Genomic DNA, 7,856 nt, shown 5'->3' with positions numbered 1-7,856 from the left:
GGACAGCAAGTCGATTCTATAAGTTTTCTTTAAAATTTTGCTAGCCAGGTTAGCTCACCAAGTCATCTGACCATGTGGTCTTTGCCAAATCAAGAATTGACTCTTTAAGTCCACTCACAGCTCATCAAGCTAGCTCACCAAGATGACTTACCATCTTGCCTCACCAGGTTGCCCCACTAGGTCACCTCTTCTTTAAGACTGCTCACCATGTTGGCTCCCTAAGTCAACTCATCGAGTTGACTATTAAGGTTGCCTCACCAAGTTGACTCCTCAAGTTTGCTCACAAGTCAACTCCCTAAGTCAGCTCACCAATTCGACTCACCTAGTCATTTTACCACCTTGCCCTAGAAAGTGTGTGCTCACCAAGTTGCCCCACTGAGTTGCTTCTCTAAGACCACTCACCATGTCAACTCACCAAGTCAATTGTTTAAGTTCATTCACCAGGTTAGCCCACCCTAGTCGATTGCTTCTCTAAGAACGCTCACTATGTCAACTCTTCAAGTTCGCTCACTAGGTTAGCCCGCCCAAGTCACCTCTTTAAGTTCTCTTGCCAGGTCGGCCTACCCAAGTCACATCAGCGAGCTAACTCATTGAGTCACCTCACAAAGTAGACTCTTTAAGTGCACTCACCAAGTCAGCTCACCAAGTTGACTCACCATCTTGCCTCGATAAGTTGGCTTCTCGAGTTACCCCACCAACTTGCCTCTTTAAGCTCGCTCACCATGTCAGCTCGTCAGGTCGGCTCACCAAGTTGACTAATCAAGTAGGCCCACCAAGTCACCTCAAGGAGCTAACTCAATGAGTCACCTCACCATGTTGACTCTTTGATCCTGCTCACCAGGTTGCCTCACCAAGTTGACTTGAGTACATTGCCAAGTTGACTCTTTAAGTTTGCTTGCTAGGTTGACTCGCCAAGTCAGCTCACCATGTCATCTCAATGAACCAACTCACCAAGTCACCTCACCACATTGGCTCTCTAATTACACTCACCAAGTCACCCCACCAACTCACCCCGTTAGGCCCACTCACCACGTCAGTTCGCTAGGTTGGCTCCCTGTGTTAGATCGTGAAGCTGACAATTGAAGCACGCTCACCAAGTTTTCCCCTAGGTCATCTCCCTAAGTCAACTCACAAGGTGGACTTGCAAAGTTTCCTTAATGAGTTGACTCTTCAAGTTTTCTCACCAGGTTGACTCCCCAATTCAGCTCACCAAGTTAGCTCACCAAGTTCACTCGCCAGGTCGCATCCCCAGTTTGCCTCACCATGTCATCTAAACAAACAAACTCACTAATTCACCTCACCAAGTTGGCTCTTTAATTCTGCTCACCAAGTTGCCCTAGAAACTCACCTCGTTAAGCCCACTCGCCATGTCAGCTCGCCAAGCAGGTAATTCCAGCATGCTCACCAAGCTGACTCTTGCAATTTTCTCACCAAGTGGGTTTCACCTTGCCAGGTCAACCCCACCAAGTCACCTCAATGAGTTCACTCTCTAAGTCTTCTCACCAAGTTAGCTCAAGCATAAGTGTCAAGAAGTTATTACATATTTTCAGTGGAAAAATATGCTAAAAATCTTCAAGCTCACTGTTGGAGGCCTTAGAGTGCCCGAATGAGGTTCAAAAAATCCAGGAAAGGGTTATAGTAGCATTCCTGAGCCTATAGATCAGGAGCTGGCATTTCTGAAAAGTGGTTATAATAGCCAATTGGAGCAATGATTAGTGAGTTATGGCCTTTACAAGTTGGGCTTCCAAAATATGGAAAATAATTTGTCAAAGATGTATTAAGCAGACCTATGTGTATTGTCAGGGTCTTCCAGCCATAGGTATTTAAGTCCCAGCATCTAGAACCTTTTGGACTGGCATACAATTACCTATTTAAGAAAGGCTCGAATGTTGTCTAGGACAACTCAAGGTGATAGCTGGCAACTTGTCTTGTAGACTATTGCAGTGAAGGTGCCTGTGTTGGTTAGCATATTGTGCTTATGAATTATGCAATTCCACTTCTGCAGTCCAAATGACAAGACCACATTTTGTTCTCGCATTTTATTTTATTTCTATGGTTCTATTATAAGTTTATGGTATTAATGAGACCTTCCTACATCACCTCACCAAGTCATGTCTTAAGCACTACTCACAATGTCAGCTTTCCAAGTTCGTTCATCAAGTCAACTGTATAAGCATGCTCACCAAGTTGACACTTTTAGTTTTCTCACAAGGTCTTCTCGCATGGTCAGCTCATCGAGTCACCCAACCAAGTCGCCTCAATGACCCAACTCATCTAGTTGCCTCACCAAGTTGACTCTTTAAGTCTACTCACCAAGTCAGCTCGTTAATTTGCCTCTCCTCAGGGCTGGCGACCAAGGGTTGGATAGCTTCGCTCACTAGGTTAGCTCACCAAGTGGGGTCGCCAGGTCACCCCACCAAGTAGCCTCAACAAGTTGACTCTTTTAGTTTTCTTGACAAGTTGGCTCACCAAGTTGGCCTACCATCTTGCCTCGCCAACTTTCCCAACCAAGTTTCCTTTTTAAGCTCACTCACCAATTCGACTCACCAGCTCAGCTCCCTAGGTCAGCGCACCAAGTGCTCTCACCAAGTCAAAATCTTTAAGTTCAATCATCAAGTCACCACACGAGGTTGGTGCACCAAGTTGACTCTTTAATTCTATTCATCAAGCCACCCCACAAGGTCAGAACACCAACTACTCTCACCAAGTCGACTCTTTAAGTCTATTCACGAAGTCACCCAACCAGGTCGGCCCACCAAGTACTCTCACCAAGTCAACTCTCTAAGTCTGTTCATCAAGTCACACCACCAAGTTCTCTCACCAAGTCAACTCTTTAGGTCCCTTCATTAAGTCACCCCACCAAGTCGACACTTTAAGTCCGTTTATCAAGTCACCCCACCAAGTACTCTCACCAAGTCAACTCTTTAAGTCCTTTCATCAAGTCACCCCACCAAGTTGACTCTTTAAGTTCGTTCATCAAGTCACAAGAACAAGTACTCTCACCAAGTTGACTCTTTATGTCCCTTCATCAAGTCACCCCACCAAGTCGGCCCACTAAGTACTCCCACCAAGTTGACTATTTAATTTTGTTCATTAGTTCACCCTACCAATTACTCTCACCAAGTTGACTCCTTAAGTCTATTCAACAAGTCAAGCCACCAAGTATTGTCACCAAGTCGACTCTTTGAGTTCGTTCATCAAGTCACCCCACCAAGTACTCTGACTAAGTTGATTGTTCAAGCGTGTTCATCAAGTCACCTCACCAAGTACTCTCACCAAGTCGACTCTTTAAGTCTGTTCATCAAGTCACCCCACCAAGTACTCTCACCAAGTCAACTCTTTAGGTCCGTTCACCAAGTCACCCTACTAAGTTGACCCCTTAAGTCTGTTCATCAAATCACCCCACCAAGTACTCTAACTAAGTCGACTCTTTAAGTCCTTTCATCAACTCACCCCACCAAGTCGACTCTTTAAGTCTGTTCATCAAGTCTCCAGAACAAGTAATCTCACCAAGTCAACTGTTTATGTCTATTCATCAAGTCACCCCATGAGGTCAGCCCACCAAGTTGCCTCTTTAAGATTGTTCATCAGTTCACCCCACCAAGTACACTCACCAAGTCAACTCTTTAGGTCCGTTCATCAAGTCATCCTGCCATGTTGACCCTTTAAGTCTGTTCATCAAGTCACCCCACCACGTACTCTCACCAAGTTGACTCTTTAAGTCCTTTCATCAAGTCACCCCACCAAGTCGACTCTTAAAGTCCATTCATCAAGTCACTAGAAAAACTACTCTAACCAAGTCATCTCTTTAAGTCCATTCATCAAGTAACCCCACAAGGTCAGCCCACCAAGTACTACCACTAAGTTGACTCTTTAAGTTCATTCATCAGTTCACCCCACCAAGTACTCTCACCAAGTTGACTCTTTAAGTCTGCTCATCAAGTTAAGCCACCAAGTACTCTCACCAAGTCGACTCTTTGAGTCTGTTCATCAAGTCACCCCACCAAGTACTCTAACCAAGTCAATTCTTCAATTGCGTTCATCAAGTCACCCCACCAGGTACTCTCACCAAGTTGACCCTTTAAGTTTATTCATCAAGTCACCCCACCAAGTACTCTCACCAAGTCACCTCTTTAGGTCTGTTCACCAAGTCACATTGCCAAGTCGACCATTTAAGTCCATTCATCAAGTCACCCCACCGAGTACTCTCACCAACTCGACTCTTTAAGTCCTTTCATCAACTCACCCCACCAGGTCAACTCTTTAAGTCCATTTATCAAGTCTCCAGAACAAGTACTCCCAACAAGTTGACTATTTATATTCATTCATCAAGTCACCCCACCAGGTTGGCCCACCAAGTCAACTCTTTAAGTCTGTTCATTAGTTCACCCTACCAAGTACTCTCACCAAGTGGACTCTTTAAGTCTGCTCATCAAGTCAAGCCACCAAGTACTCTCACCAAGTGGACTCTTTGAGTCCATTCATCAAGTCACCCCACCAAGTACTCTAGCCAAGTCAATTCTTCTAGTGCATTCATCAAGTCACCCCAACAAGTACTCTCACCAAGTTGACTCTTTAAGTTCGTTCATCAAGTCACCCCACTAGGTCGGCCCACCAAGTACTCCCACCAAGTCGACTCTTTAAGGTCGTTCATTAGTTCACCCCACCAAGTACTCTCACCATGTTGACTCTTTAAGTTTGCTCATCAAGTCAAGCCACCAACTACTCTCACCAAGTCAACTCTTTGAGTCCGTTCATCAAGTCACCCCACCAAGTACTCTAACCAAGTTGATTCTTCAAGTGCGTTCATCAAGTCACTACACCAAGTACTCTCACCAAGTCAACTCTTTAAGTCTATTCATCAAGTCACCCCACCGAGTACTCTCACCAAGTCAACTCTTTAGGTCCGTTCACCAAGTCACCCCGCCAAGTCGACCCTTTAAGTTTTTTCATCAAATCACCCCACCAAGTCAACTCTTTAAGTCCGTTCATCAAGTTTCCAAAACAAGTACTCTCACCAAGTTGACTATTTATTTTCATTCATCAAGTCACCCCACCAGGTCAGCCCACCAAGTCGACTCTTTAAGTTTGTTCATTAGTTCACCCTACCAAGTACTCTCACCAAGTGGACTCTTTAAGTCTACTCATCAAGTCGAGCCACCAAGTACTCTCACCAAGTCGACTCTTTGAGTTTGTTCATCAACTCACCCCACCAAGTACTCTAACCAAGTCGATTGTTCAAGTGTGTTCGTAAGGTCACCCCAACAACTACTCTCACCAAGTTGACTCTTTAAGTCTACTCATCAAGTCACCCCACTAGGTTGGCCCACCAAGTACTCCCACCAAGTTGACTCTTTAAGTTCGTTCATCAATTCACCCCACCAAGTACTCTCACCAAGTTGACTCTTCAAGTCTGTTCATCAAGTCACCCCACCAAGTACTCTCACCAAGTCAATTGTTTAGGTCCGTTCATCAAGTCACCCCACCAAGTCGACCCTTTAAGTCCATTCATCAAGTCAACCTACCAATTTGACTCTTTAAGTCCTTTCATCAAGTGAACCCACAAAGTCGACTCTTTAAGTCTATTCATCAAGTCACCCCACCAAGTTCTCTCACCAAGTCAACTCTTTAGGTCAGTTAATCAAGTCATCCCACCAAGTCAACCATTTAAGTCTGTTCATCAAGTCACCCCACCAAGTACTCTCACCATGTTGACTCTTTAAGTCCTTTCATCAAGTCATCCCACCAAGTTGACTCTTTAGGTCCATTCATCAAGTCACCAGAACAAGTACTCTCATCAAGTCGACTCTTTATGTCCATTCATCAAGTCACCCCACTATGTCAGCCCACCAAGTGCTCCCATCAAGTCAACTCTTTAAGTTCATTCATCAACTCACCTTGCCAAGTACTGTCACCAAGTTTACTCTTTAATTCTACTCATCAAGTCGAGCCACCAAGTTGACTCTTTGAGTCTGTTCATCAAGTCACCCCACCAAGTACTCTCACCAAGTTGACTCTTTAAGTCTTGTCATCAAGTCACCCTACCAAGTGCTCTAACCAAGTCAACTCTTTAGGACCGTTCATCAAGTCACCCCACCAAGTCAACCCTTTAAGTTTGTTTATCAAGTCACCCCGCCAAGTACTCTCACTAAGTCGACTCTTTAAGTACTTTCATCAAGTCACCCCACCAAGTCGACTCTTTAGGTCTATTCATCAAGTCACCTGAACAAGTACTCTCACAAAGTCGACACTTTAAGTCTGTTCATCAAGTCACAGCACCAGGTTGGCCCACCAAGTACTCCCACCAAGTCGACTCTTTAAGTTTGGTCATCGGTTCACCCCACCAAGTACTCTCACCAAGTAGACTCTTTAAGTCCGCTCATCAAGTCATGCCACCAAGTACTCTAACCAAGTTGACTCTTTGAGTCTGTTCATCAAATCACCCCACCAAGTACTCTAACCAAGTCAATTCTTCAAGTGCATTCATCATGTCGCCCCATCAAGTACTCTCACCAAGTCGACTCTTTAAGTCTATTCATCATGTCACCCCACCAAGTACTCTCACCAAGTAAACTCTTTAGGTATGTTCATCAAGTCACCCTGCCAAGTTGACCCCTTAAGTTTGTTCATCAAGTCACCCCACCAAGTCAACCCTTTAAGTTCGTTCATCAGGTCACCCCACCAAGTACTCTCACCAAGTCAACTCCTTAAGTGCTTTCATCAAGTCACCCAACCATGTCGACTCTTTATGTTTGTTCATCAGGTCACTAGAACAAGTACTCTAACCAAGTTGACTCTTTATGTCTGTTCATCAAGTCACCCCACTAGGTCAAACCACCAAGAACTCCCACCAAGTTGACTCTTTAAGTTTGTTCATCAGTTCACCCCACCAAGTACTCTCACCAAGTGCACTCTTTAAGTCTGCTCATCAAGTCGAGCCACCAAGTACTTGCACCAAGTCGACTATTTGGGTCCATTCATCAAGTCACCCCACCAAGTACTCTAACCAAGTCGATTCTTCAAGTGCATTCATCAAGTCACCCCACCAAGTACTCTCACCAAGTTGACTCTTTAAGTTTTTTCATCAATTCACCCCACCAAGTACTCTCACCAAGTCAACTCTTTAGGTCCATTCATCAAGTCACCCCACAAAGTCAACCCTTCAAGTGCATTCATCAAGTCACCCCACCAAGTACTCTCACCAAGTTGACTCTTTAAGTCTGTTCATCAAGTCACCATACCAAGTACTCACACCAAGTCAACTCTTTAGTTCCGTTCATCAAGTCACCCTGCCAAGTTGACCCTTTAAGTCCCTTCATCAAGTCACCCAACCAAGTACTCTCACCAAGTTGACTCTTTAAGTCCTTTCATCAAGTCAACCCACCAAGTTGACTCTTTAATTCTATTCATCAAGTCACCAGAACAAGTACTCTCACCAAGTTCACTCTTTAAGTCCATTCATCAAGTCACCCCACCAAGCCGACACACCAAGTACTCTCACCAAGTTGATTCTTTAAGTTCATTCATTAGTTCACCCTACCAAGTACTCTCACCAAGTTGACTCTTTAGGTCCATTCATCAGGTCACCTTGCCAAGTCGACCATTTGAGTCCATTCATCAAGTCACTCGACCAAGTACTCTCACCAAGTTGACTCTTTAAGTACTTTCATCAAATCACCCCACCAAGCTAACTCTTTAAGTCTATTCATCAAGCCACCAAAATAGGTATTCTAACCAAGTTGACTCTTTATGTTCTTTCATCAAGTCACACCACCAGGTTGGCCCAGCAAGTACTCCCATCAAGTTGACTCTTTATGTCTGTTCATCAATTCACCCCGCCAAGTACTCTCACCAAG

This window comes from Cupressus sempervirens, chromosome 2 (assembly GCF_028749045.1).
Source record: "Cupressus sempervirens isolate cs-2001-9-10 chromosome 2, ASM2874904v1, whole genome shotgun sequence".
Lineage (NCBI taxonomy): Eukaryota > Viridiplantae > Streptophyta > Pinopsida > Cupressales > Cupressaceae > Cupressus > Cupressus sempervirens.
This window is presented reverse-complemented; position numbering follows the sequence as displayed.